We start from the raw sequence: 17546 nt of genomic DNA, 5'->3' as shown, positions 1-17546 counted from the left end.
TGGACGCACTAGAGGCTTCTTGGCACTATGAGCAGGCTCCTCTCTGGCTGGAGGCCCTATGAACGCACTAGAGGCTTCTTGGCGCTATGAGTAGGCTTCTCTCTGGCTGGAGGCGCTATGGACGCCCTAGAGGCTTCTTGGCGCTATGAGCAGGCTCCTCTCTGGCTGGAGGCCCTATTAACGCACTAGAGGCTTCTTGGCGCTATGAGCAGGCTCTCCTCTTCGGCTGGAGGCGCTATGGATGCACTAGAGGCCTCTTGGTGCTATGAGCAGGCTCCTCTGTGGCTGGAGGCGCTATGGACGCACTAGAGGCTTCTTGGCGCTATGAGCAGGCTCTCCTCTTCGGCTGGAGGCGCTATGGACGCACTAGGCTTTTTCCTGCCTCTTGCACAGTTGTTGATGCTCTTTGACAGCACATGAATCATTAGAAAAGCAGGATGGGATCAAAGTCCGGGGGCAGATTTACAAGGACTGGCGCATCCCTGCGCAAGTAAAGATGCAACATGCAATTCTACCCTTGCTCCACCACGCATGTATTACATTTACAATGCGGCGCATCGTGGCGCAAGGCTAGAGAGATGCGTGACGCATCTGATGTTGTAAGTGTGACGCATTGCTGAGGTCGTGTCGCAAGCGCGACGCAACTCCAGCAGTGCTCAGGGGTGCCCTATACCTAACATGCTGAGTCACTCCTTACGCCTGCTTCAAGCAGGTGCAGGGTTTTGACGCAGCATGAACGTAAAAGTGACTTAGTGAAATCTGGTGGATTTCACTGCGTCACTTTTACGGGGCTTCCTTGCGACGGAACGCCCACCCTGCATGCGTTAAACCTAATGCAGGTTTAAAGCGGCGCAGGGCTTTACAACGTGTCGCGTCTCCCTAGATGCGTCACATTGGTAAATAAGGCGCAACATGGCGTTACGCCGCCGCTGTGTCACAGAAGTGACGAAACGGCGGCTTGTAAATCTGCCCCGCTGATTTGCCACAGTTGTATACCCTATGAGACATGACGCTGGGGGCGGGGCTCCCACTGCAGGGGTGCAATGCCGGGGCTCCTTGTGACACACACGGTTGTGTCTTGTGATGTGTTGGGTGTGGAGTGTGTGTTTCAGAGTATATCACTGCGAGTCCTGCCCCCCACCAACTATGTACAGGAATTTTTTTTTTTTGTACAGGAATTTATATAGGGCAAATCACCGAGCGGTTTCTAAGCGCTTGCTTAGGGAACCCGTCCTGGTATTCCCCTGTGAGATAACCCCGGCAGGGTATCCGCAAGGTGAAAGCCAGGCATCCCGCCACGAGGGGCCGTTGTGGAGATTAAGCAAGCTATTGCCCAGAGTCGCAGAGTGTGAACCCGTGAATCGAGTAGGCACCGGAGCGAGAATTGTCGAGTCCATGGACATTTTAGGACTCAAGACCCCGCCGAGCCGGGAATTGAACCCTGGTGCCGGGCTGACCTCGGCTTCCAGGTCTGCCTCCTCTAACCAGTGAGCCACACTTCTCCACACTATGCGACGAGTGGGCTGCAACTTGAAAGAAACACATCTCCTGGCTGTGGCTCCTCCCCTTCCTGTGAGCCATAGGTAAACATGACCTCAAAACAAGGCCCTCAATGCCTGACAGTCCTCAATGCCTGGCTGCCCTCAATGCCTGGCTGCCCTCAATGCCTGACAGCCCTCAATGCCTGGCTGCCCTCAATGCCTGGCTGCCCTCAATGCCTGGCAACCCTCAATGTCTGGCTGCCCTCGATGCCTCGCAACCCTCAATGCCTGGCTGCCCTCAATGCCTGGCTGCCCTCAATGCCTGGCAGCCCTCAATGCCCGGCTGCCCTCAATGCCCGGCAGCCCTCAATGCCCGGCAGCCCTCAATGCCCGACAGCCCTCAATGCCTGGCAGCCCTCAATACCTGGCAGCCCTCAATGCCCGGCTTCCCTCAATGACCGGCTGCCCTCAATGCCCGGCAGCCCTGAATGCCTGACAGCCCTCAATGCCTGGCAGCCCTCAATGCCTGACAGCCCTCAATGCCTGTCTACCCACAATGCCTGGCAGCTCTCATAGCCTGGCTACCCCAATGCCTGGCAGCCCTCAATGCCTGGCAGCCCTCAATGCCTGGCAGCCCTCAATGCCTGGCAGCCCTCAATGCCCATCAGCCCTCAAAGCCTGACAGCCCTCAATGCCTGAAAGCCCTGAATGCCTGGCTGCCCTCAATGCCAGACAGCCCTCAATGCCCGGCAGCCCTCAATGCCCGACAGCCCTCAATGCCTGGCAGCCCTCAATGCCTGGCAACCCTCAATGCCTGGCAGCCCTCAATGCCTGTCTGCCCTCAATGCGTGACAGCCCTCAATGCCTGGCAGCCCGCAATGCCTGATGGCCCTCAATGCCTGGCAACCCTCAATGCCTGGCTGCCCTCAATGCCTGGCAGCCCGCAATGCCTGACAGTCCTGAATGCCTGGCAGCCCACAATGCCTGACAGCCCTCAATGCCTGGCAGCCCTCAATGCCTGGCAGCCCTCAATGCCTGGCAAACCTCAATGCCTGGCAACCCTCAATGCCTGGCTGCCCTCAATGCCTGGCTGCCCTCAATGCCTGGCTGCCCTCAATGCCCGACAGCCCTCAATGCCCGACAGCCCTCAATGCCCGGCTGCCCTCAATGCCCGACAGCCCTCATAGCCTGGCTGTCCTCATAGCCTGACAGTCCTCAATGCCTGGCAGCCCTCAATGCCTGGAAGCCCTCAATGCCTGGCTGCCCTCAATGCCTGGAAGCCCTCAATGCCTGGCAGCCCTCAATGCCTGGCTACCCTCAATGCCTGGCAGCCCTAAATGCCTGGCTGCCCTCAATGCCTGGCAGCCCTCAATGCCTGGCAGCCCTCATAGCCTGGCAGCCCTCAATGCCTGGCTGCCCTCAATGCCTGGCTGTCCTCAAGGCCTGACAGCCCTCAATGCCCGACAGTCCTCAATGCCTGGCAGCCCTCAATGCCTGGAAGCCCTCAATGCCTGGCTGCCCTCAATGCCTGGAAGCCCTCAATGCCTGGCAGCCCTCAATGCCTGGCTACCCTCAATGCCTGGCAGCCCTAAATGCCTGGCTGCCCTCAATGCCTGGCAGCCCTCAATGCCTGGCAGCCCTCATAGCCTGGCAGCCCTCAATGCGTGACAGCCCTCAATGCCTGGCAGCCCTCATAGCCTGGCAGCCCTCATAGCCTGGCAGCCCTCATAGCCTGGCAGCCCTCAATGCCTGACAGCACTCAATGCCTGAAAGCCCGCAATGCCTGGCTGCCCTCAATGCCTGGCTACCCTCAATGCCCGACAGCCCTCAATGCCTGGCAGCCCTCAATGCCCGACAGCCCTCAATGCCCGACAGCCCTCAATGCCTGACAGCCCTCATAGCCTGACAGCCCTCAATGCCTGGCAGCCCTCAATGCCTGGCAGCCCTCAATGCCTGACAGCCCTCAATGCCTGGCTGCCCTCAATGCCTGGCTGTCCTCAAGGCCTGACAGCCCTCAATGCCCGACAGCCCTCAATGCCCGGCTGCCCTCAATGCCTGACAGCCCTCATAGCCTGGCTGCCCTCATAGCCTGACAGCCCTCAATGCCTGGCTGCCCTCAAGGCCTGACAGCCCTCAATGCCCGACAGCCCTCAATGCCCGGCAGTCCTCAATGCCTGGCAGCCCTCATAGCCTGACAGCCCTCAATGCCTGGCAGCCCTCAATGCCTGAAAGCCCTCAATGCCTGGCTGCCCTCAATGCCTGGCTGCCCTCAATGCCTGGCAGCCCTCATAGCCTGGCAGCCCTCATCGCCTGACAGCCCTCAATGCCTGGCTGCCCTCAATGCCTGAAAGCCCTCAATGCCTGGCAGCCCTCAATGCGTGACAGTCCTCAATGCTTGGCAGCCCTCAATGCCTGACAGCCCTCAATGCCTGACAGCCCTCAATGCCTGGCAGCCCTCAATGCCTGGCAACCCTCAATGCCTGACATCCCTCAATGCCTGGCTGCCCTCAATGCCTGGCAGCCCTCAATGTGTGACAGCCCTCAATGCCTGGCAGCCCTCAATGCCTGGCTGCCTTCAATGCCTGGCAGCCCTCAATGCCTGGCAGCCCTCAATGCCTGACAGCCCTCAATGCCTGACAGCCCTCAAAGCCTGACATCCCTCAATGCCTGGCTGCCCTCAAGGCCTGACAGCCCTCATAGCCTGACAGCCCTAAATGCCCGGCAGTCCTCAATGCCTGGCAGCCCTCAATGCCTGACAGCCCTCAATGCCTGGCAGCCCTCAATGCGTGACAGCCCTCAATGCCTGGCAGTCCTCAATGCCTGGCAGCTCTCAATGCCTGACAGCCCTCAATGCCTGACAGCCCTCAATGCCTGGCAGCCCTCAATGCCTGGCAACCCTCAATGCCTGACATCCCTCAATGCCTGGCTGCCCTCAATGCCTGGCAGCCCTCAATGTGTGACAGCCCTCAATGCCTGGCAGCCCTCAATGCCTAGCTGCCCTCAATGCCTGGCAGCCCTCAATGCCTGGCAGCCCTCAATGCCTGACAGCCCTCAATGCCTGACAGCCCTCAAAGCCTGACATCCCTCAATGCCTGGCTGCCCTCAAGGCCTGACAGCCCTCATAGCCTGACAGCCCTAAATGCCCGGCAGTCCTCAATGCCTGGCAGCCCTCAATGCCTGACAGCCCTCAATGCCTGGCAGCCCTCAATGCGTGACAGCCCTCAATGCCTGGCAGTCCTCAATGCCTGACAGCCCTCAATGCCTGACAGCCCTCAAGGCCTGGCAGCCCTCAATGCCTGGCTGTCCTCAATGCCTGACAACCCACAAGCGCAGGGACGCCCCTCACAGAGGACAAGGGGACTTCATTACCTGAAGGCTCTGAATCACCCCCTCCCCCCCACGGACCCCGCCCTCCGCGGCCTCTCCATCGGATGGCGAGAACCTCATCGCTGCCTCTTGAAGTCCATCCTGCCTGGAAGCTTTCCACTGGCGGGAAGAAAGCCTCCACAGAACACTTTTGAAAAACCCTCGCTGAAGCCCTTGGAAGTGGAAAACTTCAGGCCCACTCCCCCAGCACAGATCCGAGAGTAAAGTTTGAGGAAGGAAATCAGGGCCTTTGTGGAATCCACCAACATCCTTTACGCGGGTCAACATAGGTTTAGAACAAACTACTGCACAGAACCAGCTCTTAGAGAAGAGACTGATGAAATCAGGGCCATTGTCGAAGACATCAGGGCCATTGTCGAAGGAATCAGGGCCATTGTCGAAGACATCAGGGCAATTGTCGAAGAAATTAAGGCCATTGTAGAAGAAATCAGGGCCATTGTAGAAGACATCAGGGCCATTGTCAAAGACATCAGGGCCATTGTCGAAGAAATCAGGGCCATTGTCGAAGGAATCAGGGCCATTGTCGAAGACATCAGGGCAATTGTCGAAGAAATTAAGGCCATTGTAGAAGAAATCAGGGCCATTGTCAAAGACATCAGGGCCATTGTCAAAGACATCAGGGCCATTGTCAAAGACATCAGGGCCATTGTTGAAGAAATCAGGGCCATTGGCCATTGTTGAAGACATCAGGGCCATTGTCGAAGAAATGAGGGCCATGATAAAAGAAATGAGGGCCATTGAGGAAGAAATCAGAGCCATTGTCAAAGATTTAAAGCCCGAGGGTACCCACATCATGTCCTCGAGCAGGCTATCCAACGATCAGAAACCAAAACCAGAAGTCAACTGCTTGCTTATACTCCGACAACTGATACAGATGCAATCACCATAGTTTCTAAATATTCCACAGCAAGTCACCAATTCAAACAAATAATTAGAAAACATTGGGAAATCCTAAGGATAGAGCCTGATTTCAATAAAATCTTTGACACTCAACCCACCTTTGCTTTCACAAGAGCAAGAAACTTAGGAGAACTGTTAAAAACTCCCTCAACCAACATAGAATACAAAGGAACAATCCCATGCAGAAACTGCAACCACTGTAATAATGTCATCCAAGGGATTACAGTTAACCACCCCATGAAGGGCAACAAAATTAAAGTAAGAGCTACAGCAACCTGTGATACCAGCAACGCAGTGTACATGTTGAAATGCCCATGCGGCAAGATTTACGTCGGACAAACTCAGAGAAAACTCAAGATAAGATTGAATGAGCATAAATCGAACATAAGGAACAAGCATCTAAAATCCACCGTAGCTCAACACTTTTTGGAAGCAGGCCATGGCATCAGCCAGCTGAGATATTGCGTGTTGGAAACTGTCAAACAACAAGAGGGTAAAGACAATCATCAGGAACTATTAAAAAGAGAAAACTATTGGATTTTCACCTTAAGCAGCATGAAACCATTCGGCCTAAATGACCGAGTGGAATATTTATGTTATCTTTGAATAGCTGGGGCCCCAGCCAATGACTCCTTACTAGCGCAGAGTGGTTTTTTCATTTCACCATTTAAAGCTTGTAACTCATGTTGAATCACAGTATTTTGTTTACTTAGCCTCGCATAATTATATCACATGTCAGTTCTAGTATTATGATTCATTGTGATTTTTAGTGAACCCCCGGTTTTATTTTCCGATTTTCTACTATTTTTTCACCATCTTCTAATAACTGACTTTTTCAACGTGCTCCCTACCCGTTTTCACCCCCGCATTTCACTTTGTACACAGTCCCTATCAGGTCGCGCCCTCACGCTACCTTTCTTGTATATTCACTTCCGGGTGACAGACCTTTCCTGAACCCAGTTACAGCTTTGACTGTCACGGACGTACTTTCGCGGTAAGCGCTCTTTTAGCCACGTAACCTGTAAGGCACTGAGGTGTTCATTTAATGCTAAACTTAGGAGTTTCACACGGCATATTCACGCCTTTAATCTTATTTAACTCACACCACTCCGTTTATTTCAATGAAGTAGCCGAAATGCACACGTTATTCTTTTAACAGCATGAACGAGTAACAGAATGCACAGGCTTTTCACCATGTGCTTTAGACTTTATTATTTCATCTATGATCCTTCTTTCACGTTATATCACCCTTTATTATGATAAACCAGTCTTCTGACCATGTACATCGCATGAACTCGCTGTTATATAATAATTCAGCATGCATTAGGCAGCCTATGAACTATTTTTTTGACATGATGTAAAATACAAGCATTTCTTCGTTTTTAGAAATATATCCCCAGATGAAGGCATAATGGAAATGCCGAAATGCATTGGGATGGTATGAGTGCGAAATATTAAAGGAACATGAACAGCAGCAAACGCTTGTGAACTCAACAAGCCATGAATATATTTGAATAAATATTCAGATTACAATTCTTTGAGCAGAGTCATAATCTTTGTGTGAAACCTTGAAACAAGGACTTCTCTGGATCCTGGAGGACATCTCTCAGTGTTGAGAGTGCAACCCTTTCATTTTCAGTACATTACGCCTCCAGACAGAAGGCGATACTCTGGAGATCCATACAAACTTAACAACTTACTAAAAACGCTGTGCGCCCGGCAAAAAATCCTTTTTCCATTGTCAAAGACATCAGGGCCATTGCCAAAGACATCGGGGCCATTGTTGAAGAGATCAGGGCCATTGTCAAAGACATCAGGGCCATTGCCAAAGACATCGGGGCAATTGTCGAAGAAATCAGGGCCATTGTCGAAGAAATCAGAACCATTCTCGAAGACATCAGGGCAATTGTCGAAGAAATCAGGGCCATTCTCGAAGACATCAGGGCCATTGTCGAAGAAATGAGGGCCATTGTAAAAGAAATCAGGGCATTGTGGAAGAAATCGGGGCCATTGTCAAAAAAAATGGGGCCATTGTGGAAGAAATCAGGGCCATTGGCAAAGACATCAGGGCCATTGTCAAAGACATCAGGGCCATTGTTGAAGAAATCAGGGCCATTGTAGAAGACATCAGGGCCATTGTTGAAGAAATATGGGCCATTGTCGTATAAATCAGGGCCATTATCAAAGAAAGGAGGGCCATTGTCAAAGACATCAGGGTCGTTGTCAATAATGGGGGGGAAGCCCCTTGACTTTACTTGGCCTGTCGGCCACTTTCGATACAGTTGACCACCCCCTCTTGATCCACTGGATCGATCGATCGAGCTCCTTTCTATCTATTCGCGGGGCCCTCCTCTGTTAACACGCACATTACCCATCGAGCTCCTTCGATCGCTCGGCTGCTCAGTCCTTTCCGGTGCCGACGACACCCCCACAGTTGTGCTGGTCCCTCAAACCCTCAAACAGCTGTCACTCAATGTCACGCCTGCACGAGGAGCCGCTGGATGGATGCAGAGACACTGCTGAAGCTTCACTCGGAGTGGACCGAAGAGATGCTCTTTGGTGATGCTCTTTGGTGCTGCTCTTCGGTGATGCTCTTCGGTGCTGCTCTCTGCTGCTGCTCTTTGATGCTGCTCTTTCGTGATGCTTTTTGAAGCTGCTCTTTGATGATGCACTTTGGTGATGCTCTTCTGTGCTGCTCTTTGGTGATGCTCTTTGGTGCTGCTCTTTGGTGATGCTCTTTGGTGATGCCCTTTGGTGCTGCTCTTTGGTGCTGCTCTTTGGTGCTGCTCTTTGGTGCTGCTCTTTGGTGCTGCTCTTTGGTGCTGCTCTTTGGTGATGCTCTTCGGTGCTGCTCTTTGGTGCTGCTCTTTGGTGATGCTCTTCGGTGCTGCTCTTTGGTGATGCACTTTGGTGATGCTCTTCGGTGCTGCTCTTCAGTGATGCTCTTTGGTGATGCTCTTCTGTGCTGCTCTTTGGTGATGCTCTTTGGTGCTGCTCTTTGGTGCTGCTCTTTGGTGCTGCTCTTTGGTGATGCTCTTCGGTGCTGCTCTTTGGTGATGCTCTTTGGTGCTGCTCTTTGGTGATGCTCTTTGGTGATGCCCTTTGGTGCTGCTCTTTGGTGCTGCTCTTTGGTGCTGCTCTTTGGTGCTGCTCTTTGGTGCTTCTCTTTGGTGATGCTCTTCGGTGCTGCTCTTTGGTGATGCTCTTTGGTGCTGCTCTTTGGTGCTGCTCTTTGGTGATGCTCTTCGGTGATGCTCTTCGGTGATGCTCTTTGATGATGCACTTTGGTGATGCACTTTGGTGATGCTCTTTGGTGCTGCTCTTTGGTGATGCTCTTTGGTGCTGCTCTTTGGTGATGCTACTCGGTGATCGGTGCACAGGCACGCCATTGACCTATGGAACCTACTAGACACCTTCTCTCCAGACGTCGCCTTCCTTACGGAAACATGGATGAATGCCTCCTCCGCACCAGACATAACCATTGCCATCCCTGAAGACTACAAAATCACCCGCAAAGACCGTACCAGCCACACAGGAGGAGGAATCGCTATCGTCCATAAGAAATCAATCCGCATCTCAACCAGCTCTGACGCCAACCTCGCCAACTCCGAACACCTTCACTTCCAGATCCACATCGACCCCAACACCACACTCAGAGGCACCCTCCTCTACAGACCACCTGGACCCCGCGCAAAATTCAGTGAAGACATCGCGGACTTCGTCACTCCACACGCACTCCCCTCCAAAGACTACATCCTTCTGGGAGACCTCAACTTTCACCTTGAAAAGATCAACGACCGCAACACCACCACCCTCTTGGACAACCTCGCCAACCTAGGACTTAAACAACTAGTCACTTCCCCCACCCACATCGCAGGTCACACACTAGACCCCATCTTCACATCCAGCAATCATGTCTCCTTCAGCCACACTACGGATCTCCTATGGACTGACCACAGCTGCGTTCACTTCACCTACAACAAGCCGAAACCCATCAACCACTCTCAACCTATCCTGCAAAGAAACTGGAAGAAAATCACCACGGACCAAATCTCCGCATCGCTCCTTCGAAACTCCCCAGCCCTCCCTTCTAACGCCAACGAAGCCGCCGCCAACCTCACCCTATGGTTATCCAACACCGCCGACACCTTAGCTCCACTGAAAAAACGTCAAAGCAAACCTGGCAGCAAGAAGGCCTCATGGTTCAACGACGATCTCAAGAAGTCCAAGAAACTCTGCCGCTCTCTCGAAAAGGCCTGGAAAAAAGACCCAACCACCAGCACCAAGGACGCCTTCAAAAGCGCCACCCGCACTCACCACCAACTGATCCGAAAAGCCAACAAAACAGCATTCAAGGATCGACTTGACAACAACGCCCACAACAGCAAGGAACTTTTCAACATCGTCAAGGAATTTTCCAATCCCTCAGCCAACTCCAACGACATCACCCCCTCTCAAACCCTCTGCGACTCCCTAGCCTCTTTTTTCCACAACAAGATTGCAGACATCCACAACAGCTTTGACAACCAACCCGGAAACCAACCCACCCCACCATCTGCCGACCCTCTTCCCCCCGCGAACACCCTTAACGCTTGGGACCCAATCTCCACTGAGGACACCATCCGCCTGATGAACTCCATCCACTCAGGATCCCCCACAGACCCATGCCCTCACCACATCTTCAACAAAGCAGACTCCGTCATAGCACCGCACCTCCGAGACGTCATCAACTGCTCCTTCAACTCCGCTACCTTCCCTGAAGACTGGAAACAAGCTGAACTCACCGCCCTTCTGAAAAAACCAACAGCGGACCCCACCGAACTCAAAAATTACCGCCCCATCTCGCTTCTTCCATTCCCGGCCAAAGTCATCGAGAAAGCCGTCAACAACCAGCTCGCCGCCTTACTCGAAACCAACAAATCCCTCGACCCCTCACAATCTGGCTTCCGAGCAAAACACAGCACTGAGACCACCCTCATCGCAGCAACAGACGACATTCGAACTCTACTGGACAATGGAGACACAGTCGCCCTCATCCTCCTCGACCTCTCGGCAGCATTCGATACAGTCTGCCACAACACCCTTCTACAACGCCTCAATAACATCGGAATTCAAGGAAAAGCACTTAAATGGATCACCTCGTTCCTCACCGGAAGAACCCAGAGAGTCCGCCTTCCTCCATTCAAGTCCGAGGCCTCTGAAGTCATTTGCGGCGTACCCCAAGGATCCTCACTCAGTCCCACCCTCTTCAACGTATACATGAGCCCCCTCGCAGCCATCGCACGCCAACACAACCTCAACATCATCTCTTACGCGGACGACACCCAACTGATCCTTTCTCTCACCAATGACCCCAGCACCGCCAAAATTGACCTACACGAAGGAATGAAAAAAGTTGCTGAATGGATGAAACAAAGCCGTCTGAAACTGAACTCAGACAAAACAGAAGTCCTCATCTTAGGTACATCCCCCTCTGCATGGGACGACTCTTGGTGGCCGGAAGCCCTTGGAAAAGCACCCATCCCGACAGACCACGCACGGAACCTTGGCGTCATCCTGGACTCCTCACTCTCAATGAACAGACAAGTCAGCGCCGTATCCTCTTCCTGCTTCAACATTCTTCGCATGCTCAAAAAAACATTTCGCTGGATCCCCTCCGAAACAAGGAAAACAGTCACCCACGCTCTGGTCACGAGCCGACTGGACTACGGAAACACCCTCTACGCAGGCACCACCGCTAAACTCCAGAAGAAACTCCAACGAATCCAAAACGCCTCAGCCAGGCTCATATTAGACATCCCACGCAACGAACACATCTCTGGTCACCTTAAAGACCTCCACTGGCTACCCGTCAATAAGAGGATCACTTTCCGTCTGCTTACCCACGCACACAAATCACTCTACGACATTGGACCAGATTGCCTCAACTCTCGACTGTCCTTCTACACCCCCGCCCGCCAACTACGTTCTTCCGGCCAAGCCCTCGCCACGGTACCTCGCATTAACAAGACCACCATGGGAGGCAGATCCTTTTCATACCTGGCTGCTAAGACATGGAACTCACTCCCCGCTTACCTTCGCCTCACCCAGAACCACCTAGCGTTCAGAAAGCAGCTTAAAACGTGGATATTTGACAAATAATCCTCCTCCCCTCCTAAGCGCCTTGAAACCCTCTGGGTATGTAGTGCGCTATACAAATTTTATGACTTGACTTGACTTGACTTTGGTGATGCTCTTTGGTGATGCTCTTTGGTGATTTGATGCTCTTCGGTGGTGCTCTTCGGTGATACTCTTTGGTGACGCTCTTTGGTGCTGCTCTTCGGAGATGCTCTTTGATGATGCTCTTCGGTGATGCGATTCGGTGATGCTCTTTGGTGATGCTCTTTGATGATGCTCTTTGGTGATGCTCTTCGGTGATGCTCTTCGGTGCTGCTCTTCGGTGATTTGATGCTCTTCTGTGCTGCTCTTTGGTGCTGCTCTTTGGTGCTGCTCTTTGGTGCTGCTCTTTGGTGGTGCTCTTTGGTGCTGCTCTTTGGTGGTGCTCTTCGGTGCTGCTCTTTGGTGCTGCTCTTCGGTGATGCTCTTCGGTGGTGCTCTTCGGTGATTTGATGCTCTTTGGTGCTGCTCTTTGGTGCTGCTCTTCGGTGATGCTCTTCTGTGATGCTCTTCGGTGATGCTCTTTGGTGCTGCTCTTTAGTGCTGCTCTTTGGTGCTGCTCTTCGTGATGCTCTTCATGATGCTCTTCGTGATGCTCTTTGGTGATGCTCTTTGGTGATGCTCTTTGGTGATGCTCTTCGGTGCTGCTCTCTGCTGCTGCTCTTCAGTGATGCTCTTTGGTGATGCTCTTCGGTGATGCTCTTCGGTGATGCTCTCTGGTGATGCTCTTTGGTGATGCTCTTTGACTGACTGACTGAAGTTTTTATTAAGCGCTCGAATGCCGCGGCGTCTTGGCGCTGTAGAATAGAAGGTGATGTGAGACAGATCAGGGCAGGGAGAACAGCCATGTTTTCAAGGATTTTCTGAATCTCAGTTTGGAGGCTTGTGAGCGAAGTTCGACAGGCAATGAGTTCCAGAGTTTGGAGGCCTGATTAGAAATGATTTTCCACCCCAACGCACTTTCTGGGATTGATGATGCTCTTCGTTGATGCTCTTCGGTGATGCTCTTTGGTGATGCTCTTTGGTGCTGCTCTTTGGTGCTGCTCTTTAGTGATGCTCTTTGGTGCTGCTCTTCGATGATGCTCTTAAGTGATGCTCTTTGATGCTGCTCTTTGGTGATGCTCTTTGGTGATGCTCTTTGGTGATGCTCTTTAGTGATGCTCTTTGGTGATGCTCTTTGGTGATGCTCTTCGGTGCTGCTCTTTGGTGATGCTCTTTCGTGATGCTTTTTGAAGCTGCTCTTTGGTGCTGCTCTTTGGTGCTGCTCTTTGGTGCTGCTCTTTGGTGATGCTACTCGGTGATGCTCTTCGGTGATGCTCTTTGGTGATGCTCTTTGGTGATGCTCTTTGGTGATGCTCTTCGATGATTTGATGCTCTTCGGTGGTGCTCTTCGGTGATGCTCTTTGGTGATGCTCTTTGGTGCTGATCTTCGGTGATGCTCTTCGGTGATGCTCTTTGGTGATGCTCTTGGATGATGCTCTTTGGTGAAGCTCTTCGGTGATGCTCTTCGTGCTGCTCTTCGGTGATTTGATGCTATTCTGTGCTGCTCTTTGGTGCTGCTCTTTGGTGCTGCTATTTGGTGCTGGTCTTTGGTGCTGCTCTTCGGTGCTGCTCTTCGGTGCTGCTCTTTGGTGCTGCTCTTCAGGGATGATCGTTGGTGCTGCTCTTCGGTGATTTGATGCTCTTTGTGCTGCTATTTGGTGCTGCTCTTTGGTGCTGCTCTTTGGTGCTGCTCTTTGGTGCTGCTCTTCGGTGCTGCTCTTCGGTGCTGCTGTTTGGTGCTGCTCTTCGGTGCTGCTCTTCGGTGATTTGATGCTCTTTGGTGCTGCTCTTTGGTGCTGCTCTTTAGTGAAACTCTATGGTGCTGCTCTTCCGTGATGCTCTTCGGTGATGCTCTTCGGTGATGCTCTTTGGTGCTGCTCTTTGGTGCTGCTCTTTGGTGATTTGATGCTCTTTGGTGATGCTCTTTGGTGATGCTCTTCGGTGATGCTCTTCGGTGATGCTCTTTGGTGCTGCTCTTTGGTGCTGCTCTTCGGTGATGCTCTTTGGTGATGCTCTTCGTGATGCTCTTTGGTGGTGCTCTTTGGTGATGCTCTTTGGTGATGCTCTTCGGTGCTGCTCTCTGCTGTTGCTCTTCGGTGATGCTCTTTGGTGATGCTCTTCGGTGATGCTCTTCGGTGATGCTCTCTGGTGAATTGATGCTCTTCGGTCATGCTCTTCGGTGTTGCTGCCTTCTTCTGGGACACGTTGTGGGGCCTCCAGTGCAGTCTCCATCGCCAGTTACAGAACCGTGGACATTAGGGGTCATGTTTGACACCAGGTTGGCATCTGCAACCCATGTGAATCAGGGCCCCTCTGCCTGACAGTGCATCAGGCCCCTCCTGCCTGACGCTGACAGTGCATCAGGGCCCCTCTGCCTGACACTGACAGCTCTAAAGGACCCCTCCCCTCTCCTTCAGAGCTGAAGGAAGCTCTCATCTCTGCCTTGGTGACTTCGAAGATTCATCATTGTGACGGTCTTCATGTAAGCCTCCAGCACCGCATAATGTAGGCTCCCAGCACCGCATAATGTAGGCCCCCAGAAGTGCATAATGTAGGCCCCCAGCGGCGCATAATGTAGGCTCCCAGCAGCACAAAAAATAGGCTCCCAGCAGCGCATAATGTAGGCTCCCATCAGCGCATAATGTAGACCCGCAGCAGCGCATAATGTAGTCCCCCAGCAGCGCATAATGTAGGCTCCCAGCAGTGCATAATGTAGGCCCCCAGCAGCGCATAGCGTAGGCCCCCAGCAGCAAATAATGTAGGCCCACTGCAGCGCATAATGTAGGCTCCCATCACCGCATAATGTAGGCTCCCAGCAGCACATAGCGTAGGCCCTCAGCAGCAAATAATGTAGGCCCACTGCAGCGCCTAATGTAGGCCCCCAGCAGCACATAATGTAGGCCCCCAGCAGCGCATAATGTAGACCCTCAGCACCGCATAATGTAGGCCCCAGCAGCACATAATGTAGTCTCCCTGCAGTCCATAATGTAGGCTCCCATCAGCGCATAATGTAGGCTCCCATCAGCGCATAATGTAGGCTCCCAGCAGCGCATAATGTAGGCTCCCATCAGCGCATAATGTAGGCTCCCATCAGCGCATAATGTAGTCTCCCTGCAGTCCATAATGTAGGCTCCCATCAGCGCATAACGTAGGCTCCCATCAGCGCATAATGTAGGCTCCCATCAGCGCATAATGTAGGCTCCCAGCAGCGCATAATGTAGGCTCCCAGCAGCGCATAATGTAGGCTACCAGCAGTGCATAATGTAGGCTCCCAGAAGCGCATAATGTAGGCCCCCAGCAGCACAAAATGTAGGCCCCCAGCAGCGCATAATATAGGCCCCCAGGTGCGCATAGTGTAGGCGCATCAACCTTCCAAAAGAGGCACCAAATACCTGTGGTGCATCAGCCTTCCAAAAGAGGGACCATATACCTGTGGCGCATCGGCCTTCCAAAAGAGGATCCATATACCCGTGACGCATCAGCCTTCAAAAAGAGGGACCATATACCCGTGGTGCATCGACCTTCCAAAAGAGAGACCATATACATGTGGCGCATCGACCTTCCAAAAGAGAGACCATATACCTGTGGCGCATCAACCTTTCAAAAGAGAGATCATATAACTGTGGCACAGCGGCTTCCAAAAGAGAGACCATATACCTGTGGCGCATCGGCGTCCAAAAGAGAGACCATATTCCCCATGACGGAGGGGCCTTCCAATAGAGGGACCATATACCTGTGATGCATCGACCTACCAAAAGAGGGACCATGTACCCATATGGCATCAGCCTTCCAAAATGGGGACCATATACCTGTGGCGCATCAGCCTTCCAAAAGAGGGACCATGTACCTGTATCGCTTCGGCCTTCCAAAAGAGGGACCATATACCCGTGGTGCATCAGCTTCCAAAAGAGGGACCATATACCTGTGGCGCATCGGCTTCCAAAAGAGAGACCATATTCCCCATGGCGGATGCCCTTCCAATAGAGGGACTATATACCTGTGATGCATCGACCTACCAAAAGAGGGACCATATACCTGTGGCGTATCGGCCTTCCAAAAGAGGATCCATATACCTGTGAAGCATCAGCCTTCAAAAAGAGGTACCATATACCCGTGGTGCATCGACCTTCCAAAAGAGAGACCATATACATGTGGCGCATCGACCTTCCAAAAGAGAGACCATATACCTGTGGCGCATCATTCTTTCAAAAGAGAGATCATATACCTGTGGCACAGCGGTTTCCAAAAGAGAGACCATATACCTGTGGCGCATCGGCTTTCAAAAGAGAGACCATATTCCCCATGGCGGATGGGCCTTCCAATAGAGGGACCATATACCTGTGATGCATCGACCTACCAAAAGAGAGACCATATACCTGTAGCACATCGGCTTCCAAAAGAGAGACCATATACCCATGGCGCATCAGCCTTCCAAAAGAGGGACCATATACCTGTGGTGCATCGTCCTTCCAAAAGAGGGACCATATACCTGTGGCGCATCGACCTTCCAAAAGAGGGACCGTATACCTGTGGCGCATCGGCCTTCCAAAAGAGGATCCATATACCTGTGACGCATCAGCCTTCAAAAAGAGGGACCATATACCCGTGGTGCATCGACCTTCTAAAAGAGGGACCATATACATGTGGTGCATCGACCTTCCAAAAGAGAGACCATATACCCTTGGCGCATCAACCTTTCAAAAGAGAGATCATATACCTGTGGCACAGCAGCTTCCAAAAGAGAGACCGTATACCTGTGGCGCATCAGCTTCCAAAAGAGAGACCATATTCCCCATGGCGGATGGGCCTTCCAATAGAGGGACCATATACCTGTGATGCATCGACCTACCAAAAGAGGGACCATGTACCCGTATGGCATCAGCCTTCCAAAATGGGGACCATATACCTGTGGCGCATCAGCCTTCCAAAAGAGGGACCATGTACCTGTATCGCTTCGGCCTTCCAAAAGAGGGACCATATACCCGTGGTGCATCAGCTTCCAAAAGAGGGACCATATACCTGTGGCGCATCGGCTTCCAAAAGAGAGACCATATTCCCCATGGCGGATGCCCTTCCAATAGAGGGACTATATACCTGTGATGCATCGACCTACCAAAAGAGGGACCATATACCTGTGGCGTATCGGCCTTCCAAAAGAGGATCCATATACCTGTGAAGCATCAGCCTTCAAAAAGAGGTACCATATACCCGTGGTGCATCGACCTTCCAAAAGAGAGACCATATACATGTGGCGCATCGACCTTCCAAAAGAGAGACCATATACCTGTGGCGCATCATTCTTTCAAAAGAGAGATCATATACCTGTGGCACAGCGGTTTCCAAAAGAGAGACCATATACCTGTGGCGCATCGGCTTTCAAAAGAGAGACCATATTCCCCATGGCGGATGGGCCTTCCAATAGAGGGACCATATACCTGTGATGCATCGACCTACCAAAAGAGAGACCATATACCTGTAGCACATCGGCTTCCAAAAGAGAGACCATATACCCATGGCGCATCAGCCTTCCAAAAGAGGGACCATATACCTGTGGTGCATCGTCCTTCCAAAAGAGGGACC

At 52.3% G+C, this 17546-nt stretch overlaps 1 protein-coding gene across 1 annotated transcript in view; it reads left to right on the top strand.

The window, feature by feature from the left end:
- The window catches only part of COL27A1 (collagen type XXVII alpha 1 chain), a 1047548-nt gene that overhangs the window by 94934 nt on the left and 935068 nt on the right, over positions 1-17546 (top strand). The window lies entirely within an intron of this gene.

The sequence above is a fragment of the Lissotriton vulgaris genome, chromosome 5, assembly GCF_964263255.1.
Source record: "Lissotriton vulgaris chromosome 5, aLisVul1.2, whole genome shotgun sequence".
NCBI classification, from domain to species: Eukaryota; Metazoa; Chordata; class Amphibia; order Caudata; family Salamandridae; genus Lissotriton; species Lissotriton vulgaris.
The sequence above is the reverse complement of the archived record's forward strand: the minus strand, read 5'-3'. Positions and strand labels throughout refer to the sequence as shown.